The 23,248-nt window shown below is 45.9% G+C and overlaps 1 protein-coding gene across 1 annotated transcript in view; it reads left to right on the forward strand.

Moving 5' to 3' along the window:
- The first annotated feature begins 971 nt into the window (after positions 1 to 971).
- The window catches only part of Ac76E (adenylate cyclase type 2 Ac76E), an 875,452-nt gene continuing 853,175 nt past the window's right edge, over positions 972 to 23,248 (forward strand). Inside the window, exon 1 of the mRNA XM_050195342.3 lies at positions 972 to 1,293. The gene's annotated coding sequence lies outside the window, so the exon portion shown is untranslated. The remainder of the gene's footprint in view (positions 1,294 to 23,248) is intronic.

The following is a 23,248-nucleotide window of genomic DNA, read 5'->3' on the forward strand; positions in this document are numbered from 1 at the left end:
CTTTCCTATCTTCTCTTTCTCCCTCGATCACCTTCTAACTTGGGCAACAAGTGCACCGTTTGAGTAAATGATACGAGTTAGCATTAAAATGAGGCCTCAGCGAGGACAAAGCACTGGCCCCGAGTCCCGTCCTTCTTGCTTTGCCTCGTTTAACGCTTTTTCCTACGGTGCTTTTACGTTCAATTGCAGTTCTATATGCATTTCTTTCTGCACTATGGCGGTCATAATAGAGTCCGCCGCTTTGAACCCTATACACTGGAGGCGCTTTATTCAAGGTGCGCGATATACCCATGAGTAGGAGTTAAGCAGTCAAATGCGCTATCATTTTTTGTATACTACTTGTTTCTGTTTGATGTAAATTCATCAATGCATTCGCTCTCCCTGAAAGCGGCCGAGTTGGTCATAGTTACAAAGTTTAGTGGAACATTTTCGTAAGAACCTTACTCAACAAAGGCACCGCCAAGAAGGTCTGCATGCTCACGTCACTTGTGCCCTTTTACGGCTTTTGGCAGGTACTTTATTAAACGTGTGCAGCTGCTTAAGCCGTGGCTCCCCGCTTTAGGCCTCTGTTGAAACACTTTTCTTACAGTACACGTCTGTATCATGCATCATTGCGCACGTAACTGCCGTCTAGGTGTGGCAGCCGGATCGGAACATGCTCCGTGGTCCTGCTTCTTCTATGCCAGCGCCGCGTGAATTCGAACTCCCTCTAAATCGGCGTAAGCGTGACGTTGCAGCATGGGATGACAATGACACCTCCTTCCGTTCGTCAACGTGCAGCGCGCCAGGCTCCTTCTGCCTGTCCGGCGCGTTGCAGCAGCGTCGCGAAAAATTACGAGCCGGCACTTTGTGCGCGAGTCTCGTCTACCCCCCGCTTTCTTTTCCCCCAAGTTTTCGCGCCGCTCTGTCTGGCGCCACGAGGCCCTCGTCGGATGCCGTAAAGAGGCCACAGCGGCGGGCCGTGGAATCGAAGCCGCTTTCGGGAGCGCGCGCGCTGTGATCCCTGGGCGGCGGCGTGCACGGCGAAGGCCGCAGTTGTATCGGGCGCAGCCGAGATGGCGCCACTTCGGGAGTCGGGCGCCGGGCCCGACCCGCCGCTCGCCGCCGCTGGATGCCACTTGATGAACTTCCTCCGGCGGTGAGCAAGCAACCTGCGGCGCCGCGCGGTTCCTCCGGCGCCGGATACCGAGGGCCCGCTTCCGTCCTTCCGCTCCTGGCCATGCCTTGCCTGACAGCACGCCGGGCGTAGGCGACGCGCCGACAGCTTCGCAACTTACCCCCAGGAGAGAGCAGGTGGGGCTTCCGTTCGGGGCTGTCGCCGTCAGGCTCTGAAAGTGAATGCCGAAAGTTTCAGAGTTGATGCAGGGGGGGATGCGCGATGGGTCTGATATGTTTCCACGCGGCGCTCAAGATTGCTCTTGTTTTGACGGGAAAGCGTCTTTTTTTTTTTTTTTTCCGCGCAAGCAGGGTGCTCCCCGAGAAAATGTGGCTTCTACGAAAAGGAAATGTTTTTCGTAACAGCCGCATGCAGGGGAGTCGGAGTTGTTGACGCGTGTCTCGCGCTGAATTGTCCGGACGTTTTTCGTGTCAGCTAAAAAAATAAGCAGCACTTGTACGGCATGGCAGGAAAACAGCGCATGGGCAACGTTGTCGTGGGTTTCAGCATGCATAACTTTATAATAGCGGAAAAAGCTTGTTTACGAGAGGCAAAATGCTACACAACATAAACTAATATGGTTGTGTTGGAAAACTGCGTTGAAAGTCGGCTTGTTATACCCTAAAAGTGGATTCTTCAAAATTGTTTAAACTTTGTGAAGCGTTACAATTGGGCATCACCGTTTATGACTGAAACGGTGATGCGCCCGAAAGTTCAACAATCATCTTGTTCTTTTTGTGTGCGTGTGCAACAACACATATTATGATTTCTAACATCACGTCGTTATCGGGAGAAAAACGATATATTTCAGAACAGAAGGGCCACAACGAAAACTTATTCATGCATTGCTAAAAAGCTCATTGTTTCTGCATTCTTGCATATAAATAATTATACCCTGCCAACAAGCATACAAGGATCCTGCAAGCGTATTCTGGCACTGACGAGTTGCACAGTCGCCGGCAAAGAGATTACAACGCTGTTACATGTTTTTCGGATGGTTGTCATAGTTGTAAGCCGCTTACAGTTCTGCAGTCTTCGCATTACGCATGCTTCGCAAGCGTAGGACACCTGCGCTAACGAAAAGGCGTCAGCTTTCGGTTAACCGACAATGTCTTTTGATGTTAGAAACGACAAGAATTCCAAACAGCCTGTTTTGTGCGACTTGTTTGCGAATGAAACAAACAGCAACTGATAGTCTTGTCGCTGTATAGTCAATTTCAGAGAGCAGGATGCAGCCAAGACAATGTGTGTTATTAATAGAATATGCATTATGGTCTTAATGCAACTGAGTCATGCATAGATAAAATAGTTCGTGCAGCTATGCGGGCTGAAGGTTTCAAAGAGCATTTTACATGCATGAAGGCACAAAAAAGGCAACATACGTTAGGAGTGTACATGGTGAGAATGCATATGTATTCATCCTAACGTGTTTTAATACACTAATCTCAATAGTAGATATGGCTTATGAGTGAGAAGAAAGAATATTGCACAGCTGGCCTGAGAATGAACACCACCATGCAAAGCACGTTTGTGGAACTTTCACTGCATTAATACAGGCTCTGAAATGCAAAATGTCGAAATTTTTTACGAAGAAGACGGATGAAGCCCTGGCAGACACAAGGCCCTCTGGCCGAACTAGAGAAATCTAGCTCACTTGGAGGCGCATTTAAAAAGACGCCTAACTCATGTTTATGCGAAATCCGATGGTAGAATTACGTAGCAATGAAAAAGATCAGCACATGTTTACAGAAAGAGATGTCAATATTTCAATAGTGAAGGCAGTGCCGGAAGGATAAATGAAGGGAAAAACAAGCGACCGTACGTATGAGCAGAATAACAGCAAAAACAGAATAAACATAATACAAAGAAGTAAAGGGGGGAGTGAATCGAAACCAAGTGACTCAAGAGAAGATGCAAAATGTTCATATAGGAAAAAAAATAATGAAGCAAGGATGTAAAAAGAAACTTAGTGAGAACGAAAGTTTAATAGTGAATTACACTGGTCGATTTGGAGCAACATTTTGTTCTGACCCAGTAATGAGGATGCGTGTTTGTTTTGGTGATTCGTTCCAGCAGAGTGTTTCACGCTGGTGATTTGGAGGTATGTGAATATACGTCACATATTAGATTTAATTGACCGAACGAGCGTGGAGAAGAGAAAAATGGCCCCCAATGGACCTTTAGAATTCATCATAAGCAAATAATATAATATTGGTCGCTATGGTTGAAACGAATAAATTTTCGCGAGGAAGCATGTTTCGCGAATAGCGTGCAGGTTGCGAAAAATTTGTGGCAGGCCCACATTTTCTGTTGTGATGAGCGTGATGATCTCACAAAATTTAGCACTCGCCACGCAGGTTATTTCAAAATTTCAGCATAAAACACGGAATCACGACAAATCAAGGCGGCGAAAAGAACAAAAACGATACATGTGCAATTTTGGAGAACTCGAAGTACGGCCGACGACACTAAATGAGATGATAAACACTGGATGAATGTGCGAGCAAGCGGCGCGCTACTGTGGCAGTAGGCCTAGAAGAATAGCATTGCAAATTGCAAGTATACTGCACAGTACAGACTTCAGTACGTTGAACAGCTGCCTGAGAAAGCACAGGCTTTCACAACTTGATTACTCTGTGAGGTTAAAGTGTGCCGATATCTTTTAGATAAGATATTAAAATGAGCAATGCGATTAACTGAGCCGATGGAAGTAACTTCATGACACATTTTTTTTTTTTTTGCGGTACTTTAAGGTCTACAGCATATCCTTTCGAGACAGAACTGGCAGTAAACCGGTCATAAGGACGTTTCACTAGACATCGTTGGGCCTGTAGTCACAAAACCTTCCTCGTGAGTGCCATCAGAGATGGCCAAGCACTGCGGCGACCGTATTATTGCCACGACGATCGTTATCATGAGTGGCGGTGCCCGAACGCTGGTGAAGGAGGAAGCACTTTTACGAAAGAGAAGCCTTGTGAACGCGGACTCTAATGGGGGCGTCATACGAGCGCGCATCGACAGTGCCTCGACCAGTCAGCCCGCGCACAGGTGCTACTAAGCGCTGCGCAAAGGTGATCGGTTAAAAAGAGAGACAGAGAGAGAAAAAAAAGTCGCAGGTTCTTGAGAAGTCACATCTGGGCTATCGAAACATGATTGTTGCACTTCGGTTTGGATCGAGTGCAGCCGGAGGAAACCCGCTCACTTCGACGTTCGTTCGATGACTAGGCTGTACGTGGATGAGCGGCGCCAATAAATTTTCCGGATAGCCGTGCGCAGGAGGGTATTAACAATTCATAGGCGGCACACGATATTAAAAAAAAAAGAATCGCTTGGGATTGACCGAACTACGTGCAACGAAGGAAACGTAGTTGCAGTGAGACTGTCCGTTACGGTGGTGGCGCGTTCTTTTGCAAAGTTGATATAAATTATACGCGTAAGTATGACGAAAGATAGCTGGCTCAGAGTTGTAATTGATTTTCGCCTGACTAAGTAGAAACTTTCGTTCGTTCTTGCTCTATGCAGCATTGGACAGGCAGCACTATATACGGCACACAAGAACAAGGACGCGAATGCGAAGCACGAACTCAGCGCCGTGTTTCTCTGTCCGGCTCGAGTACTCGTCGTGTGCGCGCCGCCGTGCTTGTCGTCACGATGAGTGCCCGGCCTGTTACACTTTCTTCACGAGTAAGCGTTGTAGTACCGATCTTACCGCATGAACCCCTGCCGCCTGCCGCCCCTTTTCACTTATTTTATATTAGCTTTTATACCCGTTGTACCTTAACGGTGGTGCGGGTTTGCCCCTACTTTATTTTTCCTTTTTTTTTTAACCAAGGGGCCACATAAAGCCACATGCCGCAGCAGCAGTGCGGCGGGGCGCTTTGGGTACAGGCATAGTAGCAAAAAGAAATAAATAAAAAAAATTTGCGCAGTGTACACAACAGAGCCAGCCTCGCATTGCGCCCTCTCGACGTTCCGTCGACGCGGAGGCCAGAACACATAGACTCATCGGTCATCATTATTCGCCTGTAGGAGGAAAAGGGAAAGAGGAAGTCACGCTCGCTGGCGTCGTAACTATAGAGCGACTTCGGCTGACACCTGAGCTTGTGCGGGGAAAACCGCAACGGCCCAGACAAAAATTGAGGGAGTCGCTGGTTATTCACGTGTAGAGGATTTGAGCGAATGGAGCGATGACCGGTACATCAAAGTACGCCCGATACAGGTTACAACTTTGCCAACAAAACTATTTCGAAAAGTAACGCAAAAAAAATGTCTGCCGTCGTCTTTCACGGCTTTACGATGACATACGAAAAGTCATCTTCTTCTTTCATATGGTATGGTTTCGCATTTACGATGCGGTTATATCACGTCCGAACCAAACTGTCTGCGTGTGTGTGTGTGTATGTGACGGGAGCATAATCGCATTTATAGCGACATTAAGCTGTGATCTGCATAAAAAAGGCACCGACCACGAAGAAAAACAAAAACAAAGGTTAGTAAAATGAAGGGCTGCGCGGTGGTTTGCAGGTTGCGCCATGTATCCAGGCTGTGGCTATGAAACGGTACCCTCCAGTCCCAGAACTTGCTGGTTAGGCAAAGCGCACAGTTCAGCTAGGAAAACCGGTAGCCACCGTAATAGCTGGCACTCAGGAAACGCAGGCGCCTAGATGCCCGGGCTCTCCGGCCCTCGGTTTGCTCGACAGTACTGAATGAGAAGCGCATCAGTGCACAAACTTTCATTACGGATTATAATAATATGCTTAAATGGTACGGATAAGTGTCTTTGCTTTTATCATTGTGCACCTTGTAACAAGTTTTGCGCTTGTGCATGTAACCAACAGGCAATTAGGGCCAAGAAATCATTGGCGAAGAAATGTCTTCTATTAAACTTGAATTGTAGAATTCAATGTACACTCTTCGAAAATAGGAGGTTGTGCATACGACTAGCATGACGTTATGTTGCTTATGTTTTCGTTATATTTCGATGGGGGCCAAATGCAAAAACGCCCCTGTATATTGTACATTGGGTGCACCTTAAAGAACTCCAGGTGGCCAAAATTAATACGGAATCCCCCAATACAGCGTGCCTCATAATACTATCGTAGTTTTGGCGCGTAGAACCCCAGAATGTAATTTTTTTTAAAACGAGTAGCACAATTAGTCAGTTTACGAACCATGGGCGTATAGTAATGGCGCCGGCATAGTGGCATTTACTGCCCAATTATATATAGGTTAGTGTGGCCTGTATTATTTAGCGGTCATTCCATTGCCAAGACATGATTAGGGCTCTTCTGTTCTGAAAGCGCATTATAAACACGTATTAAAAAGATGAGTATCGCATTGCCACGCAGTTGAGTGATATTTATAACACCGTCTAATAATAACGCGTAACGGTCATAGGGGACAATAACATTAAGTTGCATGTAAATCGGAAAGGAATCAATGACAAAGGGAAACAACGCATCGAAGAATGCAACCACCAAGATACTACACGCGACATGTCATTCAGAACGACCTCGTGAGTGCATGGAGCTCGTGCTCTGCAGCTTTGAGCTGAACAAATCGCGCCGCTTGCGACGCGGAGCGCTGCTAATATCAGTCGTTGCCGAGCTTGTGTGGGAGAAAGCATGGCACCTCGAAAGAATGACGCAGAACCGCGGTCAAGAAATGAATGGAACTGTGTACTATTGCGTCTTTTGTCGCCACAACCACTACAGAAACACCGCCGGTAAGCTTCGGAAGATAAAATTTGATGGATATTCTGGGAAGTCTTGCGAGAAGGAGCGACGGGAGCGCTGGATCCGGGCCGTGCGACAGGCGAGGTAGGAAAATACGCTCTTAATTGAAAAAAATATTTTTTTTTTTACTATCATTTTAAGTTGTCGCGTCCAGCGTTGCACGCGACGATGACCGCAGCCAGGCGCACGAGAGGTCTGTGGAGGGCGTATGCTCGGACTACTGAACAAACACAGCAAGGACCGCTGCGTATTTACACTATCTTCGGCGTCTAGCCTGACGTGCGCAGCTCGCTCCCACAATATGTGCCTTGTGTTTGAAGACAACGTCGTAGTCGAGGCTTTTCATTTGCGCGACACATCTTCCAGCAACGTCCGAGGGGTCCGCTGCATTCATAGTTCCTTCTCTATAGCGCCGTAAGCGTGGTTGCTGGCGTAAAGATCATTGCCGCGGAGCAGACAGCTTCTTTTGAAATACTGTTCCACGTTTTCAGTTCTGCGGATATCCGCATAATAAAGCGCGCTGCTGGTATCGCACGGCCATCGCTCCCGCAGACCGGCGTTGTGCGCGGCAGAAGTGGGGAGAGCGCCTGCAACAAGTGACCGCGCGCGGCCGCTACTGGCGGCGCCGGCTGTTCGAGTGCATCAACGCCACCGCACCAGCTGTCGAGCCCTGTGGGCACCAGGCCGTAATCTTTAGGAGTAAAGGTTGTGCTGGTGGGCACCTACTTGTTTGCATAAATGAGCGAAGCTATGAATCTATTCGGGTTTGTATAACGCATGGTCTCGACACAAACGCGCGCCACCACTGCAGCACATGACCATTAATCCAACGTAGGGATAGAAAGCATAGCTTATTTAAACGTCACATTACGACCGCCGCCGCACAGCATAATAGACCACGGATGAGACTAGGTAGACTTTTTACTAACTGATCTGTGAAACCTAGTAACTGCTTACTGACGGCATCACTTGGTAACTACCAATTATCAAAGGCAGTAAACAGCTAGCAAAGAGGTAGTAATGGGTGGTCAAGTTAGTAATTAAACCCATTACTACCTTTTGCTACCTTTTATTTCTAAGGATGCGGGTTAGGGTTAAAGTTTCGGCATGATTAATATGTTTAGCGAAAGGAAAAGTACATTGAAAGCGGAAGAAAGAACAACCTTGCTGCCGATCAGAGCCGCACCCACAGCTTCTGCCTACGTACACTCTCTTGTGTACTTCATGTACACACACACACACACACACACACACACACACATATATATATATATATATATATATATATATATATATATATATATATATAACGTAACCGTGAGAGTGTTAGCGCGGCTCGTGGCCATGGAGGTGGATGGGGACTGTCTAATAGACCCTGACGTCGCAATTTAAACACGAGAGACTGCAAGCGTCGTCGCAAGAATGTGCTCACACATCATCACGCCAAGACCTCAACATCGCGCGACAGCGTGAGTGACGCGTATCGCTTTTTTATTGCCGTCGTCGTCACCAATTAGAACTATAAAAATACACGTGTTTAGCAGAGATGCCGAATATTGTCTTCTGTATTCGTCGAACTCACTCTATGAAGTTGTACATTCAGGAAAGCATCGCTGGAATGTGAACATCGTCATCGTCACGTCGCAAGAACGCTTTGGGATGATAATGCCCCAGAATAATGAACCGCGTGGTTTGTACAGGTAATTGTGCTTACTAATTGAACATCCAAGTCCGTTACAGGTCTTTCAGTTGTTACAGATCTAATAAGTAGTAAGTGTAAGGTTAGGAATAGCTTGAAATGGTCCGCAGAAGGGGCACTTATTCCCTTTTAACGAAGGTTTTTTTTTTTTTTTGTGAGTGCAGAGCCCGCCACCAGATTGTTTAGGAAGCGATACTTTTGAAGTGCGTCTAGGGTTTGTTCCAAGTTGTATACTTCGCTCCTGGAACCTATATGCAACAGGTGCAAAACTCACAAAGGTGTTCGTTTGTAATTGCTATTTGTGTATTGAGTAGATGCCTTGGCTAATATATCCGACATTGTGATTGGCTAGCACCTGCTCCTACGGAGAGTTGTAGCGTAAGAACTTTGTGTAAGAACACCGGCCCTCTTGAGGTTGGACGCTTGTGATTTACGATCCCTCTACCCTCACCGACTGATCCCTGCGCCAAGTTATTACACGCACTTACAACTCTTCATCGGCGGTTAGAATGCCCTAAGCAGGAACGCACTTACGTGCTTGTGCTACAGGGATCGCTCGTCGAACAGACGTACGTACCGGACTGCCTGGTGACAACTACTATTGGCAACGTATACTTTCTGAAGACCTTATATCTAAAGCACAACAGAAGGAAATACCGGCCTACATGGCAAACACGTATGAAAAGCCTTGTGAATTCAGTCTCGGATATATCTTCAGCCAGAACGTGAGCATTTCAAGGAAGTATATAAATTGCGCGCGCGCTCTCGAATTCACGGTCGCTTCGGTCCTTTCCTGCGCATTTCGCGTGCTACTGTGCATACAAATAAGCCGCCACTTGCTCTAATTAATTAAGCTGTTTGCATCGCGAAGAATTTGCATCTGATGCCAGCCGCTCTGCGCAATTCACCGTCGTCCGTCTTTTTTTTTTTTTTTTTTTCTCCTCCGGAGTGTGTCATTATTATGCGGCACTCCCCGCGTGCGACTGCGTGCGACAGACGCATCTCTGTGAATGCCTTGGAAACTAGGCCACATGCGTGTGAAAACGCGGCTGATTTCGTCACCGCTTGGCCAGTCCACGCGTGCCGTGCATGCCCCGCCTGTGGATGCCCGGATGCTATTTGCATAGAACCCAAAAGCGGCTCTCTGTCTGTTTCCGTTGCGTGCTTGCCAAGGTGCGCTTAATATTTATATTCCTGGCGGTCGCTATATTTTGTGACTTTTTGTTGACTAGAGGTTCCATTCAGACGCTGTGTGGCCGTCCTGTATGGTGGCTGCAGTGAACGTATACTTCGTGTATAGCTATAACTCGTCGCGTTGCACATCCGTATGGCTGTGCGCCGTGCTGCCCAGGACGCACGGTTGGTTTGCCGAGGGACGCACGGTACCACTGGGCGATCCTGTGCCGACACCGCGGTTGCCGGTGACGTCAGTGTGTCAGTTCTGACGCTCAGCACTCTTCGAGGCACTCATGCATCGGCTGCCCACGGGAAAATGTTCATGCTAACCGGCATCATCGATCACAGGACGTGCTGCTTCTTCTGTAGTCATACCGAGCGCACCAAGTCAACAGCATGGAGTATAGTTCAGAGATGAGTAAATATATGCACATACTAATTAAAAAGAATGAGCTAGAAATCAAACAGACGTGTTTATTTCTAGCAAATTTTGGCAAATGTGTATCGGTTTTTATTCACTTTCAGACAAACAAACAAACAAACAAACAATCCAACAAACAAGCAACCTTGTGTTTATGTTTGTTGCTCTGTAAGATAAGGAAGGGGTGGTTATGGGCGCACAAAGGGGGGGGGGGGGTGCTGTAAGGGCTCCCATATGAGAGGCGCTGGTAATTAAGTTCGGTCCGCGTCTTCTTGTTTTTACGCGCATAAACAACGCAACACTAGACAAACATAGCTGGAAGGAAACGTGAGATGGGGAGTGCTACATCAACCAATTTTTAAACTACAAATCCACGATACCCATAAGCAAGTGTATAAAGAGTGTATGCCGAAGAACTGGTGCAAGGGTGCCAATTACTTCAAGTTTATTCAGCAATACCATAAATGCGTTCGCAATGGTTCCATTATGCCTAATCGTCTAGGAGGCTTGACCACAAATGGAATAAGAAAAATTTTATGAAGTATGTCGAATACGCCTAACGCTAACAAAAAAAAAAAAGAAAAGAGCCACTGAAACGAATAAAAAGAATACAACTTGTGTATATTCGGAAACAGCATGCGTGCAACAATCTTGGCAAAGGTAACAAAGAGGAGGAAATAAAAATTCAGGCACAGAAAAGTTAGAAGGTATAGACGCATGTAGAGGAAGGTAGGGGGTGGCAAAGTTTTCCTTTTCTTCTCTGCATAGTGAACACATGATCTCTGTTGGATTTTATTGACTTTCCTGGGAATTACATTTGAATTCAGACCGTATTTCGTTGCAATGTGTCGAGCGCAGTGTTCGTGGTGTCTCTCTGAGAGTGAAGTCAAGGAGCATTTCACACTTCAAAAGAAGAGGGTGCTTTTGTTCAGAAGAGTGGTGCTGCTGCAAACTTTCTACATTCTTATTACATGCTGCATGCTTTATGACCGTCATTCATTTAAGCACGCTATTAGCCATCCCCTCAACAAACTAAAAAAAAATGATGACAGAGGTTCACAAGAAGATTGAAACTTGAAAGCGATCAACAATGGTAGAACAAGGAATGTCGCCGTAGCCAACGTTTCGACAAAGGGGCTTGTCTTCGTCGGGGCAACGCCTGCGTTCCTTAATAGCAGCGTTGATATAACTATCGCATCCCTCTGCTCCTCCCTCCGGTACATGGTAGTCTACCGGAGATAATCTCTGGTTAACCTCCCTGTCTTTCCTTCGCCTTTCTCTCTCTCGCTCTTCCCCAATGGGGGAGGAGAATAAGCGGGCGAATAGGGAAGTAGAACTGTTCAAAAAGTTTAGTTCTGACAGTGAAAGAAAGGAGGCTTGCAGAAGTGCTGCCGCTTCTTCCGAGAAGTACGGCTGACAAGAATGGCCAGCAGTGTCGTGCGTAAGCAGGAATTGCCAATCCTCTGAGAGGAGAAGGTCGTTTTTCCCCCCAGTATTCAGACGCACAGGATGCGGCGCGGTGGAATTGCGTCCGACTCGTCTGGAGGATATGCCATAAAAGCCGAAAAGCATGCAAAGGTTAGTGGTTTTCGGCTGTGATCGAGTTGGCAAATTTTTTCACTTGTGGTTGGATTTTGGCGGTTTTTGGCAAAGCTTTCGCATTTTGGCGCAAAGCTTTCGCGCAGCTGCGTCGATTTCCACCATCATTTGCTGGCCGTAACAAACAAGTAGGCGGCCGTACTATTACTGTATTTCGCGCGAAAAGGCGAAATTCACAGGTCCCCTGTAAGAGCGCCATTGGCTTACGGGGAGTCCGTGATGTAGAGACGCAGCGCCGGCGTCATCACAATTGTGACAGAAATCTGCCCAAACGCGCCGCGGCGAATTGTAATCGGATGCCTTTGCGCGAACAGCGATCGCCGACTTCGGCCTCCGAAACGAGATGGCCAGATCTATACAGGGGTAATATTTCACGGCGGGAACGTTACTTTTCAAATGATCGATCCGGGTCCTCTGGTATTCTGAGGCAGGCTCATTGAATAAATAAATAAATAAATAAATAAATAAATAAATAAATAAATAAATAAATAAGGGAAGAGGAAAACAAAAACATTAACTGTATATCCCTAAGGCACCTAATGCGTGGTCGCTGTTTGAACAAGATCCCTTTCCTGCTAAGACATTTTGAAATGGAACTGCCGGATTATGCTGTTGTAGTAAAGAAGCCCTCCGACTGTGGACAGCAGGTATATAAATAGGACGGCGCGTTCATTGTTTTGCAGCTGTTAGGATCCGCTCTTTACCAGTTCAGTATAGCCATGAATCAAACGGGCGCCCTATACAAAGCGAACAAAAATTGTGTGTATCTATGTTACGCGAAGCATTTTGCAGCTACCTGGCTATGTAGCACTGTTTGCGGTTCTGCAAAAGGATACCAGGTGGACCACCGTGTTCCTGTCAACTGAGTAGTTTTATGTGTGTAGTCGCGGACGTACGTGTGTGTGACGGCAGCAGCACGACAGCAACCGGCCACGTTGTAGGCGAGCATATGGCGGCAACGGTACCATTTCTACGCCTACTACATGTCGACATTTGGGTTCTACATGGTTAGTGGACGAGCGTAAGTGAGGAGAAACACAGATTGTGATGTCATCAGCGACTACGAGTTACACAATCGTACGTACATGCGGCCACAAAATATTACGGACCATGAAATCTGAGAAAAAGCTGAATATCTCCGCAACCTCATAACGCAGCCTGGTATTTGCATTTCTGGCCCCCACTAGAATATGCTAACATTATCTTATACAGTTTTACAGGCTACTGCTACAGGCTGCTCCGGAATTGAACGTTGTCTGAGATCCCGTGGTTCGTAAAATTTTGTGGCCGGGTGTATGTGGCTATTTCATGTGGTATATGTTAAGACGACGATGGCATTTGTATTTCGGCGAACAAAAGTTAAAGCTTGATTAGCTTGGGTGGCCATGAAGTCTGCACAACGTCGCTTAGTTTCTACGTTACGTAAGCTGTTACGAGGAAAATACTGGGCAAGGTGGGCCGGTCCCGGAGATAGTACAGTCTAACACTACGCCTAAAAGCGCGAGCTGTCGCACGGAAAGAAGACGATAAAGTGGCACGAGGTGCATGCGTCGAGTTTTTCAAAGAACTGGCTGGCACTTGAACGACCTACAACTGTACAATTAATGTGCCGTAAAGCTCGTAACTAAAAAGTTAATTATTGTAATTAGTTTAATTACTGAAGTGATTGCTTTGTTTTTTGTTGCAAATTGTGCATGAGCACGTAATTATTCTGTAGCAACGTGATTCGACAAACTTCTGCAGGCTCCTTAAAAAAGTTTTCCAAGTAAAAAAATAAAAAGAAAGATACACACTTTAATGTGACTTATTGTGAGCCTTGGATCATTTTTTGTTAATTCATCTGTTTTGTTGATTTCTACGGAACGCATATAAATTTAAGGAACATTACATATTACATGACATAATTGTTTGAAACGCGTTGATCAGTGAAGTCGCAGCTGCAGAGCATGTAGCGTTTTGCTTGTCAGTGCCAGAACTTTATATGTTGTAGCTGCATTGGCACCTAATACGGTTACCTAATACGGATACGAAAGAGGCTATTTACAGGCTACTTATGCTGGAGCCAGACAGCTAGGCCGACACTCGCTCGCGCCAAGGGCACCGACCAACTTCGTCGTTCTCGCGGCGGCCCGTCTCTTGAGCATCGCTCGATGATATCGTAGCAATATCAAGACTGTGAGAAACCGCTGTCACAGTAAGTGTTAAATGGTAGACCGAGCTCCAACGTTCCATTTCGCTGCATATTTCGAGTGCGCACTTCTCGAAGGTTGTCAAGGTACGAGAGTGCCAGCATATGTGTATGCTCTGTGTACTAGATGGGATCAATTTTGCTTTACAACATGCCCCCAAAATTATTGCTCCGAAGGCCATTTAGTAAATTTTTGTTAATTAGAATAACAGAAAGGAAGAGAAAGTATGAATGATACGATTAATGTATTAGCTATTTAATATTTTGAATAGTAGCCAAGCCGAGCTCGCTCGTACCAACAATGCTACTCACTTTAAAAAAAAGTTTGTAAAAGGGCGGAAAAGGGGTACAGTTACCTAATTTACCACCAATAAGTAAGTTACTCACTCCAAATTATCGAAGGCAGTAAACCGCTAGTAAGTGCTACGTCTACTAAGCAGTTCACAGGTTTTACAGTCGAGCAAGTAAGATCTACCTCGTCTCATTCGTGGTCTATCATACTGTGTATGGAGGTCTTAATGTGATGTTTAGATAAAATACAATTTATACCATTATTTGACAAATAGCAGCGCTAAAAAGACGAGGACAAAGTAAAATTGAGAGTCAGCGCTTGTGTTGTAAACCGCTTTTCTGCATCTTTATCTCTTTAGCGCTGCTGCCTGTCAAATATGAAGTGCCACAAACACAACCAAGTTTCTCTGCTATGATTAGGAGGAATAAACAGTTTATTAACAAAACACGTTGCGGGACTAGTCCGCGACGCATTTTTTTTTCTTTCTTAAGAAAGTAATCCAGCGCTACCTTTTTTGAAGGAGGACACAGAAAGAGGTGAAAGGGCCCGTCCTGTCCCGTATTTATGTGTCCTCGTTTAAAAAAAAAAATGTAGTGCTGGATTACTTTCTTAATTAAGAAAAAACAGTTTTATGCTGCTATACGGTGCACATATGTGGGGACTACGTTATACAAATGTAGAGAGACGCTTGCGGGGCAATTACCGGCCTCGATCGCCAGGCTAAACCCACCTGTAGCTACAAAACACTACCACCACCACCTAGCTTTGCTTATTTATCCAAAGAGATGGGTGCCCTCTGGTACACCATGTGCTCCTAAAGGTTATGGCTTTATTACTCATAAGGTCGTTCTTAGAAACATGTCGCGTGTAGCATCCTGAAGATTGTATTGTATCACGTGTTGTTCCCTTTTGCAGTTTGTTTCTTTCTTGAACAGTGTAGTATAATACATGGAACGTAATGTTCATGTTGTCATAGCCCTTACGTGCCAATCGGTGTTGGTGTTATAAATATAACTAAGCTGTGCGACGTTGAGGTCGTTTTTTTTTTTGCGTTCTTTCGCATACATGTTTGTAATAGACTTTTGGAACAGAAACGACCTAATTATTTCTTGTCTATGAAAGTGTCGGTTGTAAACAAATCAGGCCTCGCTAACTTAATTTGGTAGCAAATGCCACTACACCGGTACCATTAAAGTTTATCGTTCGTGTACGGATTACCTGTGCTAGTGGTAAGTGGGTAGTAAGTGAAACTACTAGTGCCGTAATTAACTGTCCTTACTAGAATCTTAGTTAACTTTGTAACAAGCAGTTACTAGCTTTTGGTTAGCAATTGAGGCGACCTGTTTTTAAGAGTGTAGAACGAACGTTTAGCCAGTTGAAAAAAAAAATTAACAAGCGAACAGTTAGAAAGAACTCGAAAGGAATCTTAGAATATAGGTGACACTGGCCTTGCACTGACAAATTGAATAGTTTGGGGGGAGGGATGCTTGGGCCCCCAACATTAAAAAACTCCAGGTGGTCGAAATTAATTTCAAACTGCCCCCAACGGCGTTTTTCGTAGACAGTGTGTTGTTTTTGGACGTGAAATGTCGTAATTTGTTTTTCTTTATTTTTTTTTTGGGGGGGGGGAGGATATATCTGCTGATTACGTCACTGGTAAATAAAATCGACGCCTGAGAGCTTATATATGAGTTATATCTGGTGCTGTCAAATGCGGTCGTGTTTCTGAAGACAGTAAGAGACACTGATCGCGATGTTTTTCAAGGTTGTTGGCAGAGAATTGTTTTGCCTTAAATGGGGTAAGAAAAATATGTCATCTAAGCTGCTTCATATTGCATCAGAGAATATCGAGCTGATTGAGGCAGCTCTTGTTTAGAGATCTGTCATGCGTATCGACATATTCATGCCTGAATTCGAAGCGGTATTTCCGGGACGTCGATAGGAAGATTTCAAAAACAGCACTGAACTTGCGTAGTGTATCTTTTTGTCAAAAATTCATTTTATTTGTCATTTGCTGAGGTCGTTGGTGGAATAATCTTGACTAAGCACTAAATTCCGCCAATATACGGTCAGAAATGTACATATGTACATTTCTAAAAAATTGATCACTGGTCATCTTCAAAGAACGTAGGCGCCAACATTCGGTGATTTTCTCTTGGAGTGATAAAAAGTGGTATAAGCTTTAGTTCCACCGCGTCTAAGCAATGACCCGTGGAACCGATGTTTGAAATAGCGATTGAGACGTCTCACCAGGGTGAGACAGGAAGATTCCTTTCTTCATGGAGCTGGAAATTTAATCAAGCGGGACAAGAGTCGCGTTGTACGAACAGGACACGAGTGACCGGCAAGGTCAAAAGCTTGTGTGCGAGAAGCATCCGTGCGATCTTGGCTTAATGGTTAGAGCGCTCGGCTACTATGCTCGACGGCAGAGGTTGGATTCCCACATCGGTCACACATTATTTTATTTTTATTGAAGCGAGGCGAAACAGGACCCTACCTATCTACCGCAAAGTACCAAGAATGAGGCAAATAATGCTTCGCATTAATAACCTCATATGTGTACGCGGATGTTCGGCGTCGCCTGAGGACGCTTCCCTTAGATACATTCTGATTCCTTTCCTTTGCTTTTCGCTATGCCAGTGGCACGGTCAATTGAGAAGTTCAGGGCTGCTTTTCGCAAGCGAAATGACATTTATTATTCGTGCCCACATATTGCTGGGATGGAGTGAGATATGTGCTTGCTTGAAATTGATGTGAACTACGCCTAAACGCGTTCCGACATTTATTTAACTTTGTTTAAAACCGGCTTATGTATTTTTTTATTTTATGGCTAGACGAACGATGGGTAGCAGGCATCACCGATGTTGCTAACGCCTTTTGCACGCACTCGTTAACGACAACGACAACAACGACGACAACAACAACGGCGACAACAACAACGACGACAACAACAACAACAACAACAACAACAAACTTCCTTGTTTGTGCATATACACAAGGCTTATGTATCTTGTATAAATATTTATTGATTGCAATATTGGCACACTGGCCCATCTTGAAAGCTTCATCGATCTATTGATTTATAATTCACCCTGGTTGTTTCATACGAATACTCTTTCTGCGTTCTACAGTTCCATTTCTTCTTGTTAAGTAACCTTACGTACAGGTATAATACCATGTATCTTACAACCTCAAAAATACCATGCACTAAATGTAGTTAGACTAATGAATGAACATGGCCTCCGAGATTTCGTGCGCCGGCTGGCTTTGCTCCGGGCCTGCCATTCGGCGCGCTGCCAAGCAAAAAAGTGTTATCCGGCGAGCGCGCCCGGCTGCCCCGAGGTAGCGCTGTTAGCCGAGGGCCCCATGTTTATGGGGATTCAAACATGCGTACAGTAGAACCGATGAGAAGGTAGGTGCAGGCGAGCTAGTCCAGATTAGCGCGCTTCCGGGGAAATCGATAAGGGAAGCCACAGCGAAAGCCACTCAACACATGTGGGACACAGTGGAGGAGAGGCGCCTAGGGGTGATAATGGGCAGGAGTGATTGACGTATTGCAGGGACGGAGGACAGGGAATGACCAAGGGGGGTCACTATTTAAATTGAAAAAGATGGAGGCCATCTTTCGTGTGTTGAATTTCCACTCTAAGGTATCTCGAGCAAACTGAAATCTCGCGCAGTGAAACTGTGTGACAGGTTAAACCTTTCTCAACTTGTGAATACGATCGGTAAGAACAAGAACAAATTTTAAAGGTCTTTTTTCTTATAAGGTTTATATACCACTAAGGACGATTGTCTCTGAATCTGGAACATGGCAGCATTCTGTTGCTCTTTTCCTGCAGCGCCATCTTAAGGTTTTATCTCTAGACGCCCTTTTCATCGGGAACAACTCCAACCAGGTTTTAGAATTTTTGAACAGTAATAGTAAGAGTAGCCGCCAGGCTCTCCGAATTAATATTAATGATCTCCTTTAGTGTTTACGCAATAATCTACTTCTTGAATGCGTTGTGCATTCTTTCGACAAATGTGGTTCCATTGCCTTCCAAAACGCAATTGGGGTTCCAGTTCGTGATTCTTTAAAACTTTTAACATTTTACTTACGGTCAACTTACATACAGTTTGAAGGGACAGCACGCCTGCAAAAGCAGAGTATATGCATGGGGTCCAGCATCGCCCCACCCCTTAGTGACTTAGTACTTGCTCATTTAGATCGTCTCATATACGCCTCGCTCACGGACTAAAATGTCCTTAAAGTGCTCTGCTTTGTCGATGATATTTTTAGTTGCCTTAAATTGTGAAGCACAGGCCATTGTATGCGAAAACAGAAAGGTATTGGATAGGTTCGAATATCTAATAAGCCCGCTTGATCTAACGCACGAATTCCCGGTCGATGGCCAAATGAGATTTTTAGTAACACGGTTCTGGTTTAAAGGGGTTGGTGTCTGCTGGTGCTGTGAACCGCGCCACAAAAACCACTTCTGACTTTCAAGTACTCCCACTCTAAGCTCGTTCAACGAGCTGTTGCCACGTTGTGCCTAAAGAACGTTCTCGGCAAATATTGCCCGCACTGTATCTCAGATGCCTTCGACCATCAAGCCGAAAGACTGCTGAGCCCCGGATATCCTCAGCACATCCTCATTTCGGTCGCAGAGAGCCTTCTCAAAAAGATGCGCGCAAAACCGCAAACGTGTGAAGCCCGCTCACAGCGCATGCTAAGGGTAGCTGTGATACATTTGCGTTCAAATGTTATCACACAATCTGAAAAGGTGGCCCAAAGTTACGACGTGAAAGTCGCGTTCTCTGGCCCCCACAGGCTGTCAAAGTTTTGCAGAAGAAGGTGTTCCAGCAGGTGCTGCTGGAACACCGCCCCCATCGCCCGTCGGCCCATAAAGCGGTGAAGGCGCTTTTGTGTTTCTTAAGGACGACGGGTTTGTGCGACCATCTGTGACTATTAATGCAATTTCTGTAAAACCACACGCGTCAGCGAACTTGCCGCAATTTCCTTCTTTCCTTCCCTTCTCTCTCTCCCTGTGATCTTTGCTTTCCCCTTTCCCATTCCCCCGGTGTAGGGTAGCCAACCGGACGTTATTCTGGTTAACCTCCCTGCCTTCTACTTTTCTCTTTCCTCCTCCTCATTCCCCAGAATGACCGACCCAGTGGCAACCCAGTAACGTGCTGTGGCACAAAGCACAGGTTGAATGTGCAGCAGGTGTACGTTATCAAAAGTGTACGTTCTCCAAACTGGGAGATGTGTTAACGATAGCTTAACAGAGCACGCAAAGAACGTAAAAGATGCCAGAAAACCTTCGATATCATTTCGTTCACGCGCAAGTCATTGACTTGCATGGACCGGTGGCCCGGACCCGCCGTCGTTGTTAAGTGGATATGGTGTTGGACTGCTAAGCACGAGGTCGCGGGATCGAATCCCTGGCATAGCGGCCGCATTTTGATGGGAGAGAAATGCGAAAACACCCGGGTACTTAGATTTAGGGGCACGTTAAAAAACCCCAGTTGGTCCGAAGTCCCCCACTACGGCGTGCCTTATAATCAGAGCGTGGCTTTGGTGCGTAAAACCCCATAATTAAGTTTTCTTTGAACTGCTAGCCCGTCCTTGTAAACACTTCCGTTATCAAGAAGACTAAAATGCGTTGGGCACGGGAAATCGCAGAATCTGAACGGATTTCAAGACTCGGGGTGGGATGTGTCAGCATGGTATCCATGACGCTGTCAAAGAGCTGGAATAATTACGCGTGCGCAGATGATGACGCCTGGCTCGGACAGCATGCGTATATTTGTGAATCATTCGCAATAAATCTTGTTGGAAATTCAGCGCTCGTCCTTGTCGTCTCGTCTACGTCCGTATTTCTTTGCGCTGCCGCCTTTTCAAATATCTTCCAACAATCGGGTTACCGATCTGCGGAATGTTTCAAAGGAAGTGAAAATCTCAGTGTGTACGGTACCATGTGTTGAAAGGGGTGGGGGGTATGCTATTGAAAGGACAGTGCTTGCATTAAACTGGGAAATTGGACGCTAGCTAAGGCAATCAATTTGGCGGTCATTGGCATCAATTGAGAAGTGCATCAAGCAGTCGGCGAAGGCGCTTTTCTGCGTGACGCGATACATTTTAGCGATAGTGTGAAAACTCCGATTGGACGTGTCGCTTCGCGCCCTGGCAGTAGCTTTTTTAGGCGGGTCCCATTCAATCATAAAGTAAGACTAAGTATTGTATGTAGCGACGCACCAAAAGCAAGGAGCAGAATTAAGCCGCAAGGAGTTAAGAAAATACGCACAAAGGGTAATTATAGAGATGGCAAAATTTGTTACATAAGCATGCAGGGCGTTCGCAGGCAGGAAAAATGGCAGGAAATTCAAACGCAGCTGAATGACGAAGTGTACGCTTTGACCGAAACGCATCTACTAGATTTGGACCAGCCACCTGTTATTGACAATTTTTGTATGTTATAGATGCAACAGAATGACTGGGTCAAGGAAAGGCGGAGGCGTAGGTATGCTCATTAGGTTAGGTACGAAGTGGCGAAGGATAAAATAGATATGTAAGGAGCATTTATAGATTAGCGGCACATGGAAAGGAAAAAAGAAAGGCGTGGCTTGGAGTAGCTTACCTGTGGACAGGTAATCATAGCAGAGATAAATATTGACACGTGTACTTATCTTTATCGGGCGACCACGTTTGGCCGCCTAACAAATGTTATCGTGCAGCGCAGGACGCGCCTGCATGTAAAAGAAGTTTCTGGAAAGTTTTCGATGCTTCTATCCGCTGTCTGTTGTCGCCGAACTTTGTGTTATCTGATTTTATCGCGTGACGCGAATAGTGTAGAACTTTGTGGAAGACACGCGGGTCCCATCGGTTAATCTGGAACATTCGACGGCTGATCTATAAAAGCCGACGCGCTTTACCCGCTGATCAGATTTTCGACGATCGCCGACCGTGTTCGCCGCTATCGTTGTGCTATAAGTGTAGCCTCTTTTGTGGGCACAGGTTCGCCCAATAAAAGTTAGTTTTGTGTTTCACAGTATTGCTACTGTGTTCTTTGACGTCACGACCACGTGACAGTATAAAGGATTGATTGCATTAGAAGCGATTTTCAGGAGCTCAAGAAACCGGGCCAGGTGGTGTTAGTAGAAGATATGAATGCGCACTAGCACCCTTTAAACGAATGTACTGATCACAACAGATCTTTAGTGCTGGATCTGTGCGATGAACAGAACCTGATAGTAGTTAACAGGCATAATAAGTGTCGTAGACAGGTGGCATGGTAATGCGGAAACACGCGCATGGTGGCGCAACCCACCGCCCCGTTCCAAAGGGGACGCTCATAACATCCATCCATCCATCCATCCAGCCAGGCATGTATTTACTACGCCTTAGTCTCACATACGGTCTACGAACGACTATATAGAGAAAACCGAGTACAAATTACGTGGCAGGGTCAAAAATATAATTAAGTGTTGGATATTCACCAACGAATGCAGCGAGGAGGTCCTCCGTCTCTATTGTTGTTCACACTTATGTTAAGGGAATAGAAAGACAACTTGAAATCAGCGAATTAAGATTTGATTTATCATACATCCGTACCGGACAAACGGTGCGACAGGAGGTCCCGGGACTGATGTATGCGGACGACATTGCTACTAGTGGACTATGCAAGAGATTTACAGACAGTTGCAAATGTATTTGGCAGCGCAACGACAAATCTACGCCTTAAGTTTAGCACAGGTAAATCGGGAATTATGATTTTTAATGAAGAGACGAGTAATTACGTGGTGTCAATTCAACAGCAAGTCATACACACAGTCAAGCAATATAAATACCTTGGTCTATACATAAATGAAGGCAACACTTACTCAAGCACCCACTAAGACAATCTGCAAATAAAGGGGAAGCGGAATGCAACAATAATGAAACATGTAGCCCCTTGGGGCCACAATAAATATGAGGTATGAGGCGTGCACTGCAGTGGGATTCCTCCTTCGCGCTTGCCTCAGAACACTCGGTGCCACCTAACGCCGCCGCCGCGAAGATTGCGCATGGCCTCCGAAATGTATGGCGCGCCGGTGCGTGCGAACGCCGAGAAACGCCTCATGCGGCAACCGTGACCTTCTTTCGCGCTTCTTTCTGGACACGCTGCGTAATCTAGTGACACCGGCAAGAAGTTCGTGCGTGGCCTCCGAGACGAGAAGCGTGGCACACCGGTGGCTGCAAACGCTGAGAATTGCGCCATCACTTGCCGCACACTCAGCGGCACATACTCGGTGACCCAAGTGAGAAAGGCGGCGCATGCCCAGTGCATTTCCTATGCAACCGGCTAACGCGTCGTGTCCCTGTCCTTGAGGAGCCCTTGTGACGTAGGTCCGTTTCCGCTCAGCATAGGATAAATTTAAGGGATCTTTTTCGTCGTTGTAGATCGGCACATTCCCAGTGGACCATACCTAATTTTACAAGTCGGCGTCAATGACGTTCATTGAAGACTAGCACAAACCGTATGCTACCCAAATTTACACGGATTACGTCACTACGGATGACATGTATTTCCAGGCGGACATCATTTGCAAGAAAGTCAAAGCAATCCATTCACCAGTAAAGTATTTAGTTAATTAGATTCTGAGTTACAAACATTGCGGCATGCTTGAAGGGAGTCTTCATGAAAGTCTAATTCCGTGATTTTACATTTCAAAATGCCTGTTCAGAGCGAACTAACTGGCGTCAAATGATTCATTCAATTTACCGGATAACGCAAGCGGCACTGCGAAGCGCGTGTCACTGTCTAACCCTTCTGTGCAGTAGACATGGTGAAACATGAAACTGTCGTTGCGCTTCCTTCTTCCCACGAGCTGTCGACGATTGGCGCTTTCCGCAGCACGTGATTGGACCCATAGCCACTTCAGCAGCAGCAGCGGCGGAACGGAGCGCCTTGTCGCGCCATATGTCAAAACTTCGTTTTTCACCACCCCCCTACGTCA

The sequence above is a fragment of the Dermacentor andersoni genome, chromosome 1, assembly GCF_023375885.2.
Source record: "Dermacentor andersoni chromosome 1, qqDerAnde1_hic_scaffold, whole genome shotgun sequence".
Classification (NCBI taxonomy): domain Eukaryota; kingdom Metazoa; phylum Arthropoda; class Arachnida; order Ixodida; family Ixodidae; genus Dermacentor; species Dermacentor andersoni.